Source organism: Caretta caretta, chromosome 16 (genome assembly GCF_965140235.1).
Source record: "Caretta caretta isolate rCarCar2 chromosome 16, rCarCar1.hap1, whole genome shotgun sequence".
NCBI lineage: Eukaryota > Metazoa > Chordata > Testudines > Cheloniidae > Caretta > Caretta caretta.
Window position 1 is genome coordinate 8,951,913 of NC_134221.1, and position 23,640 is coordinate 8,975,552.

Consider the following 23,640-nt stretch of genomic DNA (forward strand, 5'->3'; position numbering starts at 1 on the left):
AGACTTTAATTGATCCATTCATCATGGTGGTATATGCTGTGTTCCACTGGGCACTCTGTTCCCCTTAAACGCATTTCTTAATGAATAATTAAGCTCTGCAAAATCAGGAAAGAACTTTTTAAATTTAGGGTCAGATTGTGATGCCTTTATTCAGGGTGAGTAGCACTTTACACCAAGCAGTCTCCATTGAAGTCAATAGGACTAAACTATGTTAAGACCTGACCCGTAAGTTTTGAGTACTCTGGTTTATCTCCAAGAAGCAGCTTCAGCCAAAGGCATACGAGTTCCAGAGTGGCTTTGGGGGTGCACCGATAGCTCACATTAACGCGGAGCCATCACTGTAGATGGCTATTAAGATTCTCAGGGTCCTGAGACATCTTGATCTTTTAAGGGCACCTTAACTAATCGGGCAGGGGAAGCACTAGACAAATATAGGGACTGTTTTTCCAACTATTTTTACCCTCTTTCTTTTTTTTTTCCCCTCCCCCCATAGGGAGGAGAAGACTAGCTAGAATACAGCAAGAGTTGTATGTCTGTTGTATATAGATAACCACCAATGTATGACCATGGATCTGAACAGCACAAACCTGTGGGACAGTTTGGGTCTGGATGTGATTTGTGCAGCTCAGGTCCATGGCTGGTAATAGCCAATAAAGTTATAGGGAACAATGGGGATGGACTCAGAAGAAGAGGACCCGACTGGGGAGCTTTGTTACTAACTTTGTAACTAAACTTGGGGTGGATTTGCAGGGGTCTGCAGAAACTAGAGCAAGTTTAGAGCCCACAGCCTGAAAATTATCTGAAATTTGATGTCACCTGTTTTAGCCTGAAACCAGGTGAAGCTTAGCTTTTCACTCCGAAGTATAATGGGCTCTTTTCAACCCCAGATTCAGAGAGTGTAAACGAACCCACATGACCTCAGATTAAAAAAAAAAAAAAAAGGAGTGAAAGCGCTGAGAAAGGCACTGCCCTGGTGAACAAACCTTGTTGCGTCATAATTTTGCTCTATTAATATACCTTTGCAGATGCATACTAACGATATTTGTGTGTGTGTGTCATTTGCCTGCTCTCTCCATCCACTTTGTTGCTTTCACAAAGACTGTACAGTTCAACTTTGCTTAGAAACGTGCAAGAAATGTGCTTTCTTCCTGTTCTCTAACCACAGACTGGTTTACACTGCTCTCTGCAGCGCCACCTTGTGGTTTATCATTTCACCAGTGGAAAAAAGTTACATTGAGAATGCAAACTCTCGCTTTTGCTACATATTCTATATGAAGACCATTACACCACACACATACACCCCTGCAATATTAAGGCACAGCACAAGTAACAGCCTTAACTCCCTGTTCTCTGGCAAATGGAAGTCAGATCTCAAAAGTCAAATTCTGCTGCTGACAACACTGGGCTGCTCAGGGTGTAAACTGGGGACAATATTTGGCCTGACATTTTTAGTAAGGGGTTAAAGCACCTTTAAACAGGATGTGGAGCTCAAAGATCTGCGAACATCATGGCTTTAGCAGGGTATTGTAGTCACAGTGTAGGATGGAAATGCTGAGTCCCTGGGCCAGACCGGCAGATTGATCTGCCTTATTAGCAGAGAGATCAGACTAAATACATCATTTTTACAATCCCCCTTACTTCAGTGGAGTTACACCTGGTATGAAATTCAGTTCATTATTTCTAGGTTTAACCATCTCCCTCCCCATGGCAAGACTCCCATGGACTTCAACGGAGCCAGGAATTCACCCAGTCTGCAAGTACTAGAGGTTTGCCATTTACAGGAGCAAACATGCAAACAAGCACTGCATGGAGAACCAGCTGCAGTCAGTGACAGAACAGCACCTCCTCCCTACAGAGGGAGAACTATTGTCTGCATCTGCTGAAATTTGTTTCACTGAACTTTCACTGGAGTGGAAGCCCATTCCCAAGTGACACAACATAGAGGAGCAGGGACTAGAAATGTTAATTCCTACTTTTAAGTGGCCACCCCCACATACAAACTGACTTCTTAGAGATACAGTATAGACAGGTCACTCACCACCCAGTGCATCCCTTCACGGACAAGGATGGTGTAGCAGCCTCTTCAACTCCGCCATCCTCTGTCAACAGCTCCTAGGGTGGCTTGTTCCTTCTCACAACTCAGCCCTCTGGCCAGGTCAATTATAGTCCCATCCTTTCTAGGGTAATAAAAGAGTCCAATAAAGCAACAATGTAATGACCTTATCCCAGGCCTTCAGCCCCACCTTGGGCTCATTACTCCTTGTCCCCCCTGTACATGAGGGTTTTTTTACATCCCCTTGGGGTGGGCAGGGAAACCCAGGCCCTCCTGGGTCATGACCCAGGGACCCTGTATTAAGCAGCCACAGTCTGCTTGCTCAACTCTGCTGTTGCCCTAGGCTACATCCTAGCTCCATCAACCTCCAGGCCCCTTTCACAGAGTGACCCCTTCCAATACTCTCTGCCTGAAGGTCCCAGCTCTATCTGCTGGTTTGTGCCTGAGGCAAAGTCCCCTAAGGCACCCTGGCAATATGTAGCTCCCTCCAGGCTGGCCTCCTGCAGCAATTGCCCAAAAGCTCCTTTTCCTAGGAGCGCCTCTGCTTAAGAGCCTCTTTTCTGGAGGCACACCTTCCTCCAGCTGAGCTATTGTAGCCTTTTATCAGGTTCAGCTTGTTAGTCAAATTAGCTGCCAATCAGCCACCTAGGCAGTTCATTACTTCCCGGGCTGAAATGGGTAGGGTCAATGTTAGACTGAATGGGGTCCAGGGCAGAAACTAAGGAGTAGGCCCCCACCCTGCTGAAACCCAAGTCCCCCCCCCACCCACCCACACACACCCACACACCCCTCCCTGGAATATTCCTTCATGCCTCCTGGAGGCCACACACCCCAGTTTGAAAACCTCAGCTTTAGTATGATTTATTTCCGCTTTTAGAGATTCATTTACTGCAATACTCACATTACATTTACCCACAGTGATTCTGTAGCTATATCGTAACTTAAGTAGAGCGGGCCCTGATTCCCCTGAAAGGGGCCAGCCACCCTGTGAAATGTAGGATGAGATTTTCAAGGCAGACTATGGGATTTAGACATCCTGCTCCCATTCATTTCAATGGGTGTGGTGTGTCTAAGGGTGGGATTTTCCAAATTTCCCAGAGGGCACGCCTACCCACCTTACAGCAGTGAGCTGCCCAGGCCAGGTCAACAGGCTGGGGCACAGCGAAACATTGCTGTGGAGACTTTGCAGCTCGGGTTGGAGCTCGGGCTCTGAAGTTTGGTGAGGGGGTGAGCTAAGAGCCCAAGCTCCAGCCTGAGCCGCAACTTCCAAGTGCTGTCTACACAGCTATTTTGATTTCTGTTGACCCATTCTGGGACACTCGCTGTCACTGGCTGGGTAGACATACCCTCAGGGACTCTAGGGAGTACATGTCCCAAGGATTTTCAGTAGCATTTGGGGTTCTAAGGCACTTAGGCAATCTGAAAATCCCAACAGAAAATCCTCTACTCAACTTTGAAAGAATCACAACCATGGGTTTCACTTTTCACCTAAAATCCCCTGAATTGTGTTGTTGCTTTTTGGTGGGGGGAAGGAGGAAGATTTTGGAAGCTATTTTTAAAACCTCTAAAATACTAAACGTTCTGTTCCTACTTATTAGAACTCAGAACTGTGTTCCAAGCCAGTCCATGTTAAGCCATGTGAATAGCATAACATTTGATTTTTGTGTTGTTTATATTGCTGTAGGACCTAGAGCCCCCAGCAGAGATCAGGGCTCCATTGTGCTCGGTGTTGTACTAACACAGGGACAGTGCATGTCCCAAACAACCTACCATTTAAATAGACAAGAGAGACAAAGGGGGATAGGAGAAAGAGAGGCACAGACGCCCACATCTACAAAGGTATTTAGGCACCAAACTCCCATTGATTCCAATGGAAGTTATGAGCCAAAATCCCTCTGAGGCTCTGGGCCAAAGTGATTTGCCCAGGGTTATACACAGCAGGTCCGTGGTACAATCTAAAATATAAGCCAACTCTGAGTCCTTGTCTAGCTCCCTATCCATTGGACCTCAGTTGTATTTGGTTATAGTAAACGTCAAGTAGTCTCTTTAAGAAGCATAAGACAATTAATTCTTCCAGCTCCCCACCAACCCTGTTTTGTTCTACTTTCTCACTCCTCACCTCTCAGGGCTTGTTCAAAAGCCTCTGCCTTTCCCAGTTGGGATTGACCCTGGTATCTGAAGTTGCACATATTTTAAAATTAAATCTTCCATTTTGGGATTTTATATCCAAAACTGGCCTGTTTGGGTAAGAGATTAAGAGGCTGTTTTCTTTCACTGATGTTCACTTTCTACTGGGACTCACTTCAGCCTTTTATTAACTCAGCCCAGAGTGGTAAAAAATATTAATAACAACAAGTGACAGGAGAAATCATGCAAGTCTTTTATTTATACTCATGCCCAGACCTCATTATTTAGTAATGATTCTTTTGAAGAAACATTCAGAGAAAAGGGTCCATTTCCTAAACAAACTGTCCAGTAGCATAAATACCTTCTATTAGGCTCCTTTTAAAGTGTTTCAAATGATCCTCAGTTTTGATTCTGAGATCAAATAACACAGCTGTTCCCATTTTCAACTTCTCCCAGTGCAAGTTATAGAGCAATATTTAATCTGTGGTGCTTCAAAACTGGAGCTGTTTCCATTCGGATCCAAGCCCAGCATCACTGGCTTGCACACTGCCCCCAACTGGAGGTTTGTTCAGACACCACAGCACGAATAGAACAATGTTGCTGATTAGGAAGTGCAGAAAATTCCAACTCATCATAATAATGCTGAGAGATGCTAGAGTATTTGACCTCTGTGAAGGAGGTGGCGCTTTCTAAAGCACTCCGCTACAGAACCAATGATGGCCTCCCACCCAGCAAAGGGGATGGGCCACAAAGACACACGTCATCTAAAGATATGGGTGAGCTGGAACGCACAGGGACAAGAGTGGGGTGAGAAGGGGACACTGCAGCGAACACTGGACAACACCCATTTCTCTGACACGGTGTCAAGCGAGGGAGTTAGTTGAAAGAGCTGGTCAGAAAAGTGAGCTTTTCTCACCTGTGAAAAATTGAGATTTTGGAAGAAAAAAAATTGTCCCAAATCAGTAAAAAAGTTTCTCACAAAATGAAATTCTGAACAAGATATACAGACAGATATAGATATAGATGGGAAAAGAATGTTTTGACTGTTTTAAAACTTTTTTCCAATTATTTTTTGGGGAAAAAATCATTGAAATTGATACAAATTTACAAAATAGTATATTTTAATCAAAATGGCATTTTCCAATGGAAAACCATTTCCATGAACATTTTCCTGCTAGCTCTATTAGTGGATTACAAAGCTGAAAGGGACCACTGTGATTATCTAGTCTGACCTCCTCTATAACACAGGCCACAGAACTCCACAAACTAATTCCTAGAGCTTATCTAGGATACAGCTCAGAGAACTTGGAGATGCTAGAATGATAGCACCTAAAGCTGAAAGTCCTTATCACAGATGAGGGCAGTGCAAGTTTTCCCCATGAAACTCTGCCTTACTCTTCTCCTGGAGAAACTTCGAGCAACTGAGTTGTCATTCACCTATTTGAGCATTCGGCCACCAACAGAATCACCATTTATACTGATGATGGATTGTTGGTTTTTTTGCAAACTCAGTAAGGATTTGTTCATTTCATGTGTTTTCCTCTTCACTGTTGTTCATGAACTGTCCATTAGTGGTTTACGATTTTCTCAAATCCAGTTGTTCTTTGAAAGTATTGAGGAAAAAATGGTCTGTAAATGATCCTCTTCCTGTAGATGGTTGGGCAGTTTGGTTCAGGTACATGATAGAACAGAAATTCGACCTGTGCTAGTTAGTTTTGACTGGACACAGTTTTAAGCTTTTAATTTCGGTCAAGGAAAAATATTTTTTTATGAAAACATTTTGACCAGTGCCAATCAATAGTTTCTGCTAAGGAAAGGCCAAGCGGAAATGACTGGCCAGGGGTGTTTGGGTCAGCTCATCAGGGAGGTGCATTTGCCAATGTGTGGTTACCCAACATGGGACTGCCTGGAGCAGTTCAGGACCGACTTGAAGTAGTTTAGCATGACTGTATAGAGTAGTATCATACAGCAATGGTCTAAACTATGGATGGTGATCACTGGTTCAAATCAGTACTATCATGCCTTAATTTTCCTTGGCATGGAAATCTTTCAGTAGAATATCCCAGTTGCTTATACCATGACCCTTCAGCAGAGAGACTATACACTAAAGCGGCATGAAGCTTGGAGGTTTCGGTTCATGAGAGGTAGGTAAGGTTGTGAAAATCCCATTCCAGTTTTGACTCCCATGGGTTCACAACCCTTTGGCTTTGAACCTTAGACTGAAAACAAATAAACCTCCTTTGAAACTGCTAAGTTACTTGCTAAAACCATAAACTGGTCCAGGAATTCAGCCTTAGATCTTCTCAAAACTTGTCCCCAGGTTCTCTTGCAACTCAAGGGTATGCTCCATTGAGACTCACAGTGCACTTTGGAGTGAACCCGACACAAGTTTGGGATTTGAAATGGAATCTGACATGAACTGTGTTTCATTACAAAGATCCCCAAATGGCAGAAATCGGTAACAGAAATAGGCAGGCAGAGATAAGGTAACATGTTTGTAAAGTGTTTTATGCATCTTCCTGTAGTGGCTGGGACACACAGAGGATAAGAACCTACTATTACTACTGGCCACAAGAGGTGCTTCTTTAGCTCAAACAATAGAAGCTCATACTTTTAGTTGTGAACGTCCTGGGTTCATATCCAATTGACAATCCATGGGAGAGCAATGGTTATTATACAACTCCACTTTCTGTGATAAGGATCCATGTGTATGAGGCAAATCAAATCTGTGTGTTTCAAGTGTAAAACAACAGTGAGGGTCTGTAAAGGTGGGCTTGAGTAAAAAGACTTAAAAGAGATTGTGGTGCCCCTGAGACTAATCTATTTGCTAGTCACTCCTGGACTCCTCCTTGGGTCCCTTTCATAACCTAAAAGCATGTGGAAAAGAACACACCTTGATTTTAAACAAAAGCAATACAGAAGAGGGGAAGCTACTTATTTCAGAATAAGGTAACATCATTAATTTTAAATATTTCCATACTAGTGGTTTTTATTTTTATATTCATTTTTAAGTTGAAAATAACATTTAAAAAAAAAAATTGCAGCAAGGCACTCTGCGGGGGTTGAATTATGGTATAATAACGCATACCCTGGTCTTAGGTCTCAGGCCTAGCAGCACACTTGGCCTGACTTCTAAGCCTAGTAAATTAAAAGTGTATAATTCACACCCTTTTGTTGTTTATTGCTCAGCTGGTGTTTATTTCTTTGAATCTGAATTTATCGAGTCCATTTAACAGGGGAGGGTTAGCAAAAGGAAAAAATGGCTGTGGGGATATAATGCTCCTGAATGGTGTCAGATGAATGCCCCAGAAGACTGAAACCCTTTGTTTATCCACAGAACAGGAACAGCATGGGCACTGAGCGTTAGCAATGGAAACTTCCTCTTGCTGCTCCCTCCTACTGTTCTTCTGGCTTCTGAGGGACCACCTCTGGGATGAAGAGAGGCGTTCAGTCTCCATGGTCCATTCTCTCATTCACTCCACTGCTGAGGCTGCCAACAAATGTCCAGGGTGGTGATTTTTTGATACTCTTCCACACAGGCCACTGAACCACCACCAGTGTGAGTTGAATCTGAATCAGCTCTGAAAAACTCTGCATATCCCATTACCAATCCCCTGAGCAACTGAGGCCCCAGAAATAGGTTTCATGTTATTGAAAAAAATGATTGTAAAAATGTGTGAAAGCTACAAGCTAAAAATAGAAGTTGGGGTAACATAAGGAAAGAAATGTAATGCATGCAGGATAGCTACAGATTTACTGGCAGCTGATTTGAACCACTGTTCTTACTGGGCTTTCTGTGATGTCTCCTATATCAGGTGGATCTGTTGAATATGTACTACTCACAAAAGAGACCTGCTCAATAATCTGAATTAAAGCTGCTGTTATGTTTTGAGTAGAGATGGACTCCAGCTGTCTAACTCTGATCTGGACTCTGATATTCAACACTCCACAGTTTGGGAACTTTAACCGGCTGGTTCTAGTGAGAAGGATTAGCTGAGAAGTTTGGATCCTTAAAAAACGAGGGGTGTTCGGATCTGGGGCTTTGCTTGGGATCCATGTCTATTTTGTAATTCACCGTTTGTATAACCTGGGTATTTCTCTGGAACTCTCATGGTCTCAGGATGATTTTGGGTTTGATTGAGCCATTCACTCAGAGAAAGACTCTGAAGTCCAGATTCTTTGCTGATGTACATCAGCATAGTGCCACTGAAGTCCCAGAGGAGCATCCAGGGTGTCTTTATGCCTTGGTGACACACAACTGCTGGAATGGCCTCAGCCACCAGTGAGACGTAGGTGAGCCATAGCTCCAGGATCAGGATATGAGCTGCTTTTGCGCCCTGCTTCCTGAGCTGTGCCAAGTATTCCTCAATCTCAGCCCAGGATCTTGGCCAAAATATCCAAGTGGGGGTATCTGGTCTCGTCCCTCAAAATTAATAGTGAGGAATCCAGGAGAAGCTCCAGGGCAGATTGGCAGTCACAGCAGAGCAGTGAGGGGCAATTTAAGGAGCTCATGTGCAGCTTTAGGTTAGTGAGAGTGCCCCACTTAAACGGTGGGGCCAGGTCACCAGGGAACACGCTCTTCAGAAGTGAAAGAACATTGCCACTCCATTGCCATATCCTAGGAGTGTCACCACCACAGCTCCCTATGTGTGCATGACTACCAGCCACCTAAGTGCAGTGCAAGAGGGGGAGGAGCGGGGGAGGGGGGGCCTGCAGATGTCCCTTCATGCTGTTATAACTATTCCTCCTTCCCCTTTCGCAGGAAGGGCAGAATGAATTATTCCCTATAGGAACTTCACTTCCTCATGCTATTTACTTTGGGGGCCGAACACTGGGACATTTTAACTATCCTGTTCAGAATTCCTAAAGCAGCAGCCACTAATGGATCTGCCAGACACATTCGTAAAAACAGGGTTGGGGCTAGTTAATGGAAACTCCAGCCCTCCTGTCCCTGTTATTTGCTACATATATTAAGAGTATCATTTCGTTTGTGTTAAGCATAAAAACACTCTGTCCCTCCACTCACATTTCATTTAATGCCAGATCTCCAGTACTATTTGTGGGCCAATAAATTAAGCATTGAGCAAGCCGTGTTTACATTATCTGCTAAGGAAACATGGGTGTGAAAAACCAATAAGAAAATAAGGAGTCAGGTGTCCTGAAATAGAATTCTGTTTTCCCTTTGATCAACTGTATGAATGAAGCTTCAGCTTTGGACTTCATTCCACTAAACTCAGCTATATGATCCTATCTTTGTGGTTGTTGGGGCTGAATGAACTAGTTTGGATAGAACAACACCTGAGCTGAACTTTCACCTAAGATTCAAGCCAATTTTTTTTTTTTAAGTGCAGATACATTTTTCTCTCCACTATTTTACCTTTCCACACACTTCTGCCAGGCTGGTCCCAGCCTGGCAGAAATGCTGAAATACCATGGGTCCCATTCACCACTCTAGAATACTGGGTTTATGCTCACTTTTGTTACACCGATGTGCAGCGTACACAACAGAATGCAGGATCAGGCTACATGAGAGGCTGCCCTTGCATTTCTGGCTTGGAACCTTCACAAGAAACCTTCTTCCAATAAGATCTCTCCCCCAGTTTTGCAGACGCCAGATGAGTGTAGATTGGGCATCTGAAATTTGGGGGAATTGTCTTATGCACACTGGATCACTGAACCATTTAAAACCTGCTAATTAACGGATATCCATTGATTATTGGAATATACTGTACGTTCGCTCTCATGCACTAAGAAGTTCAATCTGTGGTTACTTCTGATGTCTAAACAAGCATTCACACAAGATCCCCGAACTTTAAGGGACATGGGTAAAAGAACTGGAAGTGCAAAGTGTACAAACCGCAAGTATGAAATGGGGTTCAGATCATTTAGATAAGTTTTCTATTAGAACAGGACCAAAAGTGGAACCTGGAATCCAACCCCCTTTTTGGTTTTGAAGGTGAGTTCAGATTTATATCCCTTGATCCAAACTTGCTCTTACAAATTTTGGTTCTGAGTCTTATCCAGAACTCAACAAAGCTGAGCTCTACCCCTCCCCTTCCACCTCACAAGAACACCTTAGCTAATGAGATCTCTTCCACTCAGGCCAAAATCTAGCAAGTACAACTCCTGAAATGTCACTGTGACACAGAAGCCTGAACCTTAAACCTGGTTCAACCACAAACCCAAAGCCCAGGTGCTAAGCAAAGATCTTAGCCTATGTCTAGTTCAGACTTTTGAATGCTCATCCAAACCAAACCTCTGAACTTTTGTGCTGTTCACCCATGCTAATTACAAACCAGCAAGGAGTATGTAGCTCCTTGGAACATAACTTTTCTATCCATAAGGATAGCTCTCACAATTCAACAGGGGGAAAAATAGTGAAACTCATGCAATATCCAGGAACCCTGAAGAGTCCTTCATAAAAAGAAATAGCAGTGGCCATTGATGAGTCTACAAACCCTGTTGGGTTGGATCTGTATAAAGGAAACCTTTTGACAGTCGTACTAACAATCCCAAACCAGCAGAACACAGCCGGGTGAATTTTGTTAAGCTTCCTTGATTGCTTGTCCTGGCTGGAGTCCACTAAAGGCCACTATGGAACAGCTGAGTGGTTTGTGCCCACATCTTGGACGACATTACTGTATTTGGCAGACGAAGAGGCAAAGTGGCAGCTGTTAACGTATTTGCAGCTCACTGGAAAGCATCAGATCTGATGCAAACCATCCCCTCCAAGCCAGTAAAAACTCCAGGCTAAGCATGTGACTGTCTGCCTCATCTCTGCACCAGCTTCCTCACCCCGGCCAGCACACAGGGACGCTTCTGATTCCAAAATCATGCCGAGGGAGTGCCCAGCTTGCTGGGGTATTACAGAAGTGTCCCATCTGCACGCAGGACTGCATCAAGGTTATATAACAAAGTGAGGGGGAGATGAACGCTGACAGACCCCGAGACAATGGCTCTCTTGAAACCGCTGTGAGAGGGCAGGCAAATGGGATGGAAAAGTGGCATAAGCCTTTCCGCAGTGAGGGTGTGAATAGTGTTTTCTTAAGTCATTGCCTGGCCTTATTAAACATCCGATTGCCTGGAGCACAAAGGTGGACCTCTCTCCTCCACCGCACTGCATGTCCTGCCACTCACTCTCTTTACTAAAGTCCTATTCACCCCATAGAGGATACGGGTAACTTCCTCTGAAGTCCATGGGAGTCACTCAAACTCCTTGGGGGGGAGGGGGGGTGAATACAGATCCTGGATTCCAATGCTTTGTTAATGGCTGGTGAACCACAGAGTTTTCCAGGGAGGGGAGGGGAAGGGCTATCCACTTTACACTGCAAAATTCTTTCTTTGCTAGCCCATCTTCAGGCAGAGCTGGACCACAGCACATGTCTCTCCACCACCCCTCTTTTTCCAAGATAACTGATGGCCTAATAGGATCTGACTTTCATTTCTATAGAGCCTTCATGATTGTAAAGCACTTTACGCACACACACAAATCATGTCACTGACCACTGAAATGCAGCCACCTCTGGGCTGGAAGGCAACAGCTGTTGAACAGCTCAAGGCAGAGTTTAAGACACAAAATTTACAAATTGTTACTAGTCTTTTTCTCTATAAAGTGCCTAGCACATAGCTGGAACTATACCAATAATAAATATGAATAAATAAAATAAATATAATAAATAATAATAATAACAAATTAATATAATACATTATTTTTATTGATAGAGAACATAGGACTCTGTACCTAATTGCAATGACAGTGAACATAAAAGGATTCAGAATTTGGTTACCCACATCTGGAATTTACCATTATTTCTGGGCCAACACCTGAAAAATGTCATGAGACTCTTTAGAGGCCCTATGGTCAGAAAGTTGGTTTTACACCTGCCACACAAAAGGCAGCCAAGATGGCTTGATTTAGTAGGTCTCATTCTCAAGTGCCCAAGTCCTGATCCTGACCAGTGTCTGCCTTTTACAAGGGAGAAAATAAAAAGAATGTAAGGAGATCTGGTTCATTTCCCTGCTCTGCCACTTACTTCCAATGCGACCTTGGGCAAGTCACTTAGGCCCAGATTTTTAACATTACACAGGCATTGCTGTGCTCAGCATCTCAGTGCCCAACTGATTTAGAAACCTAAATCTCATTTTCAAAAGGGGTTTAAGCACTTTGGAGTCTTATTCCATTGGTTCCCAATGGATAAAAAGTACTCTCTTTTCCCCATCCTTTGTCTGTCTTGCCTATTTGAACTGTAAGCTCTTTGGGGCCTCGGCTCTCTCTCATGGTGTGTTTGTACAACGTCTCGCACAATGGGGCCGTGTTCCTGGATGTGCTTTTAGGCGCTACCACAACATAAATAATGAGAGGGTTGCGTTCAGTGATCACAATGCTCTGAGCTAGTCACTTTGCTCCCATTGGCTGGAGACCGGTGCACGTGTTACCAGCTCCTACTGTGAAAGGTAATTGTTGCAGGGGACCAGTGTTGCCCTCATTCCTTTCAAGATGGAGGAAAGCATGACAGGACTTGCCAAACTCAGAATCTAAGGGAGAAAACAACAAGAAGCATTTTCCTTGCTCTACACGGAGAGTTCTGTGAGAGCGCATAAGGGCCATGCATAAAACTATCCCAGAATGAGAGCAACCGGGCTTGTCACGGAAGGGACTGGCTTTGGCTGGCCCATTGGAAAGTATTTACACTGTACGGAAACACAAACACAGCCCATCTGCTGTGATTTTAGGCTTCACTGGAAACAGGAGGTGTTGTTTTATTATTGTTTGTATTACTGTAGTGCCCAGGAGCCCTAATTATGGGACCTTGTGCGACGCTGTGAAGGGGTAACTTACCACATGGATAGGCATGGCATAGCAGCTCTTGCTCTATATAGTGCCCCCCGCCGACGGTCACGCCATCTCTTGTGGGGAGTCTCTCTTCTCATAACTTGGCCCTCTGGCCAAGTCACAATTCAGTCCTTCCCTTCCGAGGTAACAGAAAGTCTGACATAAAACAGTCTAATGTCCTCACACAAGAACTTTGGCCCCAATTCCAGGCTCATGTCAGTTTGCCAGTGGCTGGTAGGGGAATCCAGGCCCTCCCACTACACCAGGTTCCAGCCCAGGGACCCTATACCAGCAACTAAAGGTCTGCATAGCTCCACTCTTTGCTGATGCTTCCCTGGGTCCTTTTGTCCCCAGCTTTCTCCCCTGCAACTTCTCTAGGTTGACCTTTCTTTCAGGGCTAGGATCCCAAAGCTTATTCTCCCTTGGGTTTTCTCCTCACCACTTCTCTGTTCCCAGGGAGTTATGACAGCCTCTCTCTCTGCAACCGCCTTCTGCTACAAACTTCCTCTCCTTATACTAGCCAGCCTTCTCCTGCCCTGCTGGGCTTTATGATCAGTTAAACCTGGCTCTTCCTCCAGGTGCATCCAGGTAACATAACTGGCCTCCCAGGCCTTCATTAACCCCATCACATAGATGCTATACTGAAACAGAACAAAACCATGGTCCCTAGCCAAAAGAGCTTGCAATCCAAGTATACAACAGGAAACAACAGATGGAGACAGACCAACCGAGGAGGAGTACAAGGAGATGATATCGGTCAGCATGACAGGCAGCGGTCTCAGCACACCAGCCGTCGAACCATTGCCAGATTTTAAATTGACATCTTAGCAAACTAGAGTTTTGGAGGAGGATAGTGAGTGAGTGTTGCAAATTTTTACAGTGAACCTCTCCCAAGCACTCTGATACTTTCAAGGTATTTCTGCAGTTTCCTGTGCTTTAGAAAGCATGACTAAGCACCTGGACTATCATACTGAACCTTAGATCTTTCTGAAGTTCAGCCATCTCTGGGTGATACTGGGCACATGTTCTTTGGACACTGGGGTACACCCCTGGTGAGCAAGCATCTCTAGGTCATCTCAATCCACATGGGCCTGGCCTCAACTGACAAACACAAAGGAAACAAATTCCTCCTAAGGAAGCTGATGTGGGAGGTTCAGTGAATCAGCAACCATAAGGAGTGACAGCTGCAAGCCAAGTCAGCAGTTAGCAGGTGGGCAGGGGGAGACTGGGACACAGTGGGAGGGTGTAGCGTATGCTACGAGGCAAGGTGGTGAGACAGCAGCAGATGCATCAGAGAAAGAGACTGGGGGTGAAGAAAGAAGCCCAGGTTTTGTCAGGCTAATGGGTGGGTTGAGCAGTGAGCACAGACGTTACTCTCTACTGCTGGCTGAATCCCAAGATGACCAGAGAAGCTCTCGGGAGTTCAGATGTTTATCTGAGTCTCTGGGGTCTACACAACCGGCCGTCAGACCCCACATGAACAAGCTTCTTTGTAACGTGTCTCGTAACTCCTCCATCTGACTTGGACTGACTAGCACAGCCTCTCCCAGCACTTCAGCTTCTGGTCCTGGTTGGAAGCAGGAAGGACTGATGCAGTGGTGGGAGAACTGAAAATGATCCAAAACAATCCCTGTATCAGCCAAAAGCAGTGGAATTGCTGCCCAGTACTGGTCCCTCTGGATAGGGTGGGAATCTTCCTAAACTAACTCTGCAATCAAGGTCTCCAAGTTAGTCACTTGCTGTGGGGCTAGTCAGTTGAACCCTTTCCAAGCCGCTTCTTTGTCTGTTCAAGCATCCCCACTGCTGGAAGGTATGAAATCCCTTCCTATGCTGTATATCCTCCCTTACACGACCCGTAACTGCAGAATCGTCCTGATGGAAAGAAAGCACTGGGGTGAAAATGTCCTCCTTAGCAAACTTGGTATCTTTCATAGGCAGGAGGTCCAACCTCCAACACTTCAACCCCCAGCCTTGTGGATCCTAGAAAGTTTCCCAGTGGACAGCATGGGCAAACCCAGATATCTGGATGACAGTCAAAAACCACAGCCTAAAAAAACAATTGATTTCATCTGTCTATGTTCACTTCCTCTGTGTCCCTTTAACATTTCAGATCCTAACAACTTTAGACTTGTTTTCCTGGGCCAAAATGACCACCACACTCGTGATAATGAAGGAGATTAGAAATTGAGCCCATTGTTTTAAATATGGGTTAAAATATACAATACAGGTGGGGATTTTCAAAGCAGCTACCACACCCACCATATAACCGGCTTCTTTCCATCCTTTTGCTTTATATTTAGTTCTAAATACGATCAATTTCTGGCCACTGTCACAAATAGGGTGACCAGACAACAAGTGTGAAAAATCAGGACAGGGGGTGAGGAGTAATAGGAGCCTACATAAGAAAAAGACCCAAAAATCTGGACTGTCTCTATAAAATCGGGACATCTGGTCACCCTTGTCACAAAGAGGATACTAGACTAAGATCGACCACTGCTCTGATCAAATCTGGGAATTCCTGTGTTGTATTAACAAAATATACAATGTCTGGACACTGAGATCAGGGATTTGCACAAGCTGATTTAAAAACTAGACCCAAGGTTTATAAAAGACTGGACTTAAAAGAATAATAATTATAACAAAAATCAGAGAGCATAAAGTTATACATCTACATAAGAGACAGGGTGCTATCTTGGACACAACCCTTTATGCCACAGCGTGGACCTGAAAATACCCTACCCTCAGCTTCCTCATAATTCTCCCACTAACTTATGCGCAGCCTGGGGTACTTAAAATAACATTCCCCTACTTGGGGTCTTCTTTATTAAGTCTTTATACAATACCGTCTCCTTTGGCAACTTCAGGCCTAAACACATGCCTCTTGGGGCTTACAGTTCCTGTTTGTAGGACATTCAGTTCCTTCCCCTTGGTTAAGAAAGACCACAATTCTCCTGACTGGGCAGCAGGCTTTTTCCCTGCCATGTTCCTTCCCAGACTGTCTGCCCCTTCTCTTGGTCCTTGCTTTGCCAGAGGCTCCTGTTTTTATCTCCACCCCAGAAGGCCTGCTTGTCAGGTGACTTTGTTTTCCTCCATCTGGGGAGGCAAGCTACTTGTGTCAAAGGTGGGATTGAACCTATCACCCCTTATAAGGCCAGTCCCTCTGTCTGTCTGCCTTTCTCTATGTATATCTATTACAGCCATAAAACTGTTAAAAGAATGTTAAGGTTGCAAGTCAAACACTCTAAAGTTAGGAAATGCCAGAAGTAGCATTGATTGTGAAACCTTCTTTCACTCTCTCCCTCCTTCCCCAGTGCGTTTGCATTATGGTACAGTCTTTACTTACATGATCACATGAGCATGAACGATGATTTTCGCAGGGACATGTCTAACACCAGCAGGATGGATCTGCCAAATTTCAAGCCCCTACTCTAACACACGGAGGTACCAGAGCTTCTCAACTAAATGACAGTAAAAGTTATTTAAACACAGACAAAGCAAAATGTATTTTTCCCTAAGCGCGACCTCAGAAATAGGTGAACTATTTTTGCTGACACTTAAAAAAAATGTAAATAAAACATGTCAGCCTGTGGCAGATACCTGGCATGGAAGATTTCAGCCCAAATGGTTAACGATGTCAAAGTAATAAGCAACTGAAAACAGGGTCAGGAAAACCAAACAGTGCTACCAGCTTTGCTTATAATAATGAATAAATACAATTAATAAGTCATATTTATTTTTTCAGTATTAATTATTATTATACTTTGTATTAATTTATCTTTTTATATTACAGTGGCATTCAAAATATCCTAGCTACTGTAGAAAACACAGGAAGACACAGTTACTGCCTTGAGATGCTTACAGCCTAAACAAACAAGGAAAATAAAAGACGCAGGAATGTGGCATACAAGTACACGGTGTGAAGCAAGGGTAGGCACTGTTGTGATAATTGGGCCTATAGATTTACCCCAATCGTGAGTTCAACTTCAAAAAGTGAGTAGAAGTTCATAAGATATCACAGTAAGCTATCATCACAATTGTCGATGGGAAGAGGTACAAGAGGGAGACAGAAAGACTAATGTAGTCCTAATAAAAAGGCCTCCAGATATCACTCAGGAACTGTGTTAAGATCATGCTTGGAAATAAGAAAACCAGAAACCAATGATCCAAAATTGGTGTGTTGGAAATTAGGCCTCATTGGTGGGGAAAATAATGAAGGGATGGCACTCCCTTTGTGGGTCTGTGGTGGGGCAGTGCCCCACCCCCAGGCCAGATTGGGCTACAGCAGGCCAGAGCTGCTGCGCAGACAGGCAGCCAATCGGAGCGGGCTTGCGGGGAGCCAATCAGGGCTGAGCAAGAGGCAGCCAATCAGGGCCAGGCTAGGCCCTATATAAAGGCTGCCCAGGCGAGAGGCAGGGGTCAGTCCCAGACTTTCATGGGGGAAGGTCTGTCTCCTGAGCAGGAGACAAGCACCTCGGACAGCGCAGTGCTGGGCAGGCTGGGGGGAGCATAGAAGGGCTCAGGCCCAATACCTGCCAGATTGTGGGCCCTGATAGAAAGGGCCTAGAGGGTGCGAAGGGCCAGAGGGGAAGTGGCCCAGGAACAGTTAAACAAGGGAAGAGAAGGAGGGCAGGGAGGCTGCCACTAGAGGGTCCCTGGGTTGGGATCCAGAGTAGTGGGCAGGCCTGGGTCCCCCACTTCCTCTTTGCACAGCACCTGGCTGTGGAAGTGTGGCCGTGACAGACTGCAACCGGCCCTTGAACAGAGGGGCTAGACTCGAGGGGTTGCGGTTGGCTACTGCGGCAGGAGCAAACTGGAAAGACTGCTGTTAACCTCCCCCCCCAGGAAGAGGGCAAGTGTGGACTTGAGAGGATGCCGCAAGCTGGGAGCAATGTGAGTCGAGATGCCAACGGAAGGTGAGAAAGTGGGTGGGACACCACCAGCAGAGGGTGCTCTGCACTGGACAGAGCTAATTCCCTGAGGTGCCAGTGGGAGGTCCTGCAATGGTGAGTCTCAGCCCTGTCCCAGGGTCCTTAAAGAAAGAGACTTTGGGGAGAAAAATTTGCTGCTAGAGTGAACTTCACTGTCAAGGCTGTCACCACTACCACCACCTCCTGGGGTCCTGTTATCCTGATCCTGACAGATGTCCTAAGAAGACCAGGCAAGGGAAAGACCCAGATGACCTCACCACTTCTACTGGCTCCAAACGCCATCCGGCATGAAACGGCATCAGACTTTAACAGCAGCAGATTATCTCAACTAACTTCTCTTTCCCGCAGAAGGACAGTTATCTTTGTTGTCAAACAAGGGGGGTTTTCTACTAACAACTCCCTCTAGGAAAGGGAACCACAGGAAGTTGTTAAAATGGAAGCTTTATTTAATGCTTTACATTGCAAATGCTTTAACTGTTTTCTAGACCCTATTCTGCATTTCTACTTTTCATGGTGCATTTGCCATGGTACTAAGCAGGCTGAGGTCTCTGTACACCAAACTCTGAACCTAGTTTAACACTGTTTAGTGTTGGACAGTTTCAGGGTCAGAGTAACACCGTTGACTCTTTGGGCACCTATATTCCATCTAAATTTAGTACAACACTTTCAGCATTCCAACATGGGGCTCAAAGAGCTAATACATAGCCAGCTGGCACGTTGGCAAACAAGCAATTGTTTTCAAAGTTAGTTTAAAACAAAAGCTAGTTTCATAAATACTTAAATGGGTTGAGCTTTTACAGATAAGCAGGCAAAGCAAACTGTTAATGGTTTTGCTTTTTTTAAAAAGAGAGATGGGTAACAATTGTGTTAAAGTTTTTTTTAAATCTTTTAACAAATGCTTTGTTTCATTATTTCTCTTTTATTTTGAGTTTCGTTAGTTTCAGTGACTAATAATTTTGAAAGCTTAATGAAAAGGTATTTTTAAGAAAAAGCAAAAGGGATTAATACAAACTGTTTGACATTGTTGAAGATTAAGATGCTAAAAGAGACTTTTACTGAAACAATCTCTTGTTAACAAAATGCTAGCTTCATTCAGGAGTGTTGCTGCATTAACTGTGAATTAAAACCTCAATGTGTTCTTTGTCTTTTTGTTTTTGAAATGTTTTTTCCTTGTTGCTTTTGCAGTGTGTTTTTGCCCCCCAGTTTTATTTTTGGGGTGATTACTTGTTGTTGTTCTGTGTCTGTGACACAGAACAGCTCTAGTGTTGCTGATTAGGCCCTCATGATGGGCTAAGGTACCATGATGGCCATGCTGTCCTCGCAAATCGTGGTGGAATAGGTCTGTCATAAAAATGTGACGGCATTTTTAGTGTATCACCTTTGGGTGCTGCAAAAGGCTCATGAATGTAGAATAGGGTCTAGAAGAATGTCATCTTGCGGCTTTTGTAGAAGGAGGCAACACACTTGGGTAGATTTGGGGGATTATTTTGTTTTTTTCCTCCAAGTAAGCTTAACCACTAGTGTGTGATATTTTAATAGTTTATATAAATGCACAGCTTTAACTGGGTAAACAGCAAAAGAGAGAGCATGTTTTTTCCCAGCTTTACCCATCCTGGATGTTCAGCCAAAGAAGTGACAACAGCTAGTTTGTTCTTAAACGTCTTATAAACATATAACAGCAGCAGAAGTTTTACGTTTTGTTTTAGCTACAAATTTGAGTGAGTTGTAAGTTCTTAAGCTTTGTTAAAATCTGAAAGGTTTAAATGCAATTCTTGTAATATTTGATCAAGTAAGATTTGTAAATCCCACTTTTGGGATAAGAAATTTGCAAACCTTAAACTATAACAAAGTACCTTTCCCTACCCTGTACCTATCCTCCAAATGTTTACACTAAAATAAAGCTTTTCTTTGTAATTGTGCTTTTATGAACAAATGCCCAATCCTAGGTAGAATTAGTTCACAAAAGAGAAGGATTATATTAGAACAATTCAACCTACAAATTTACACTAATTGTGAGTTGAACTGTAGAAAGTGAGTATAAGTTCATAAGATGTCACAATAACCTATAACAACAAATGCCAATGGGAAAAGATGCACAAGGGAGACAGAAAAACTGAATTAGTTCAAATGAAAAGGCCTGAAGATATAACACAAGGACTGTGTTAAGACCATGGTTGGTAAACAAGAACAGAGTGAAAACAGAAACCTGTGAACCAAGACTGGTGTGTCAGAAACTAGGCCTAATTGGTGGGGAAAATGATGAGGGGGTGGGCTATTCCACCCACCACTCCTTTTGTGGGTCCTTAAAGAAAGAGACTTTAGAGAGAAAAGTTGGCTACTGGAGCAAGCTTTACCATCATGGCTGCCACCATCTCCTGTTGTCCTAGGCCTTCATCATCCTGATCTTGACAGAGGTCCTGACCAGGCAAGACAGAGGGACCCAGATGACATCACCACCTCCACTGACTCCAGGTGAATCCCAACCCTCACCTGCCTGAAACAGGATTGGACTTGAACAACAACAGGTCCCACCTATCTCAACAAACTTCTTCTCTCTTCCCCAAGAGGACAATTACCATCTTTGATGCCATCTCAGACTGTCAAACTAGGGGAATTTTTTCCTTCTAAAGACTCTCCCCAGCAAAAGGAAAGGGAAGAAGGAATGTTGTTAAAATGGAAGGCTTAGTTAATGCTTTACATTTAAAATGCTTGAACTGTTTCTCCTTCTTTTCTGTATCTTTCATAAAAGGTTAAAAATTTTAATGGCGTGTTTGCCATGGTACGATGCAGGCTGAGATTTCTGGATACCAAACTCCAGACCTCATTTAGCGATGGACAGTTTCAGGGTCATTGTCACATCACTGACTCTTTAGGCCCCTATATTCCATCTAAACTAGTACAACAGCAAGGGTCTTGCCCACCCTATGGTATTAATATTATAATCAACATATATTTATTTTTATTTTATTAGAAGCACACTGGACTGAGTCTGAATATTGTCTCTAAGGTATGGGAATTTAAATACATGCGAGATGAAACAATGCACCCCAGTGAGATAATTGCCAAACGTCAACCAAAGGGAAAAACCATCCCGTCATGTGAAAGGGGAATGAGCCTCCACGGAGGGATGGTAATAGATTTACAGACTGGTATTACAGCTTGGCTTGCTGGCCCCCGTGCCTCAACTTGCTTGGGAAAATGTTCTTTCCTGTTCTCACTGACATACCTGTAATTGAAATCAATGACTCTGAAGGGTGGGAGGGGGAAGAGGGAGGGAGAGAGAAAGCCAGGAAAGAGAGAGAGAGAGGCGCCGAGGATGGGAACTAACAGAAATAAAAACCAAGCCATATGAAACTTTAGTGTGTACCTATGCTACTTTAAGAGCCTGTGAAATAGCTGGCATGTGAATGAAGCCATCTAGTGGTATTTGCTGGGTGTGAAAAGGACACTGTAATGCAACAAATTATAGGGACAGATATCCTCAGCTGTTGTAAATCAGCACACCTCCATTGACTTCAGCACAGCTGTACCAATGCCCCAGCTGAGGACCCTAGCCCATATATTTTGAAGACCTAATTTTGTCACTTGTGCTGTCAATAGCAGGTTAGATGATTAACAGAAGATTTTTAAAACTCTAAAGCCCTAATTATCAGGGCCAACCAAGTGTGTGTGTGAGGGAGAGCAATGGGGTGCATAAGCAGCTTTCGATTAGACCAGCTCCTTATCTCACCTTGTGAAAGGGGACTTCCCAGCTGTCTATCAGCTGAGAAACAGAAGAGGGATATTGCCCCCAGAAGAGCCAAGAATTTGCATTTCAGTGGTGTCTGTTTGTTGCATTTTACTCATCCTGGACTAGAAAACAGTCTCAGAAGTTTCACCTTTGTTTCTGGCCAGTTTCACTTTCTGGTTCCTGCATATTAGGGTGATGCTGCCCTGTTTGGATTGTAGCAACACTGTAGGGGAATGTTTATGTACATATTGCGGCTAAAAAGCATGAGCCTGACTCACCACTGCTTTGCAGCATGTGCAGTCAGAATGTGTTTTATGCCCAGTTTACACTCACTTTGTGCCACTGCAAATAACTATGCTTGTGCTGGCCCTTGGCATGGTGGTAAATGTCACCCTGAGAGCTTCGGGGAGTGAATGCTGCTTAAAGCAATACTGCACTATTTTATGGCTTCCAAGCAGACTCCATGCTTCTTCCGCAGCTCCCGATGTCCTCCTGTTTGTGCAATGCTCTACCCTGGCACGTTAACTCGGAGGGCTGTCGACAGCTATGTTGAGTGGTGGGTGCTAATGTATAGCACCATTTCCCCAGAATTTCTGTGGTTTTGTCCAGTCCATGCCATGCAGTGGAGAGGATTATTCAGGACCAGAGATGGTCAACAGAAAAAGAGAATTATTGGAAAAGGTTGATTTGCACGTTGCTGCTGCAGTAAAATTAGACTGGAATGGAAAGCCCAAAAGAGAGGAGCGTTGTGCCAGTCACCTCCTACATGTCTGGTCAACTCTTGGAAATAGCATCCCCTCCTAGGAGTAAAGCAATACAGATAGCACTTTCTACTTTTGCCTTGGGGCAAAATGAAGCTCCCTGGAACCACTAACCTGGGCACAAAACCTACAACACCTACTTTCTCTCGAAGCTTCTTGCTGTGAATTTAAAGGAAGAGCACATCAACACAGGATAAAGTAAACTAAATCTGGGGCTAATGATATCTTATGCACAAGATACAGTTGGTTTGCATTTCGTTGGATTGTTGAAATTTCTCCCTAGTCGAAGAGAAATTAGTATCTGGAGTGCTGCATTTAACGGACTCACAGAAACAGATTATTGCTCTTCTAGATTACTGGGCAAAAAAATTCAAAATCACTGAAGTGACTTAGGAGCCTAATTCTCATTGACTTTCAATGTGATTTAGGACTTAAGTCACTTCAAAGGACTTGAAATTTGTATCCATTGATCTCAATGCTTGGTGACCTTAGCTGGGCCAGATCTCCAAACCGATATAGCTTCATGGAAGTCAATGGAGCTGTGCCAGTTTAGAATAACTGAGCATCTGACCCAGTTGTTTGGTGTCTCCATTTTGTGAGCTTTACAACTACATTTTTAATAGGGTGGCCTCTTTTTTTTTTTGTGGGAACAATTTGCACCTGCCAAAACTACACTCATATTTTTGCACTCACAGTTCAATTGGGGATGCAGTTTAAGTAGTTTGCGTCTACCTATCTGATTCCAAGCACAAATGAGTTAGCTAAATACATAAGAAGAGTATTCAGCTTGGAGCCCACAATTCATTTTGGACTGGCAGATCTGTCAGGGTGCTTCCACGAGGGGTCCAATTCTTCCCCCTTGCTTTGACTTTACTGGCAACTGTTCCCAATGTTCAGCCCTTTGCAGAGGGCCAGCGGAAGACTTTTGAGTCACCTAAGTCCAACTTCAATCCTATTTTGGGGGCATAAACGGGAGTTAAGAGTTGCCCAAACCTGGTGCTGGCCCTGTGCACAGAGATGAATTTCATCTCTTCTGGAGCAGGGGAGAACTCTGCCCAAGAATGGTAACTCTAGTATTTCTTGGCCTCAACTGTGAGAAAGCTCACAAGGTTAGAATTACAATACCCAACACTCACCAGGAACATTGTATGGAAGCTCCTCTTGCTACAGAAAACTGGCCTTGATTGTCAGCCCTGCGGAGCAACTCG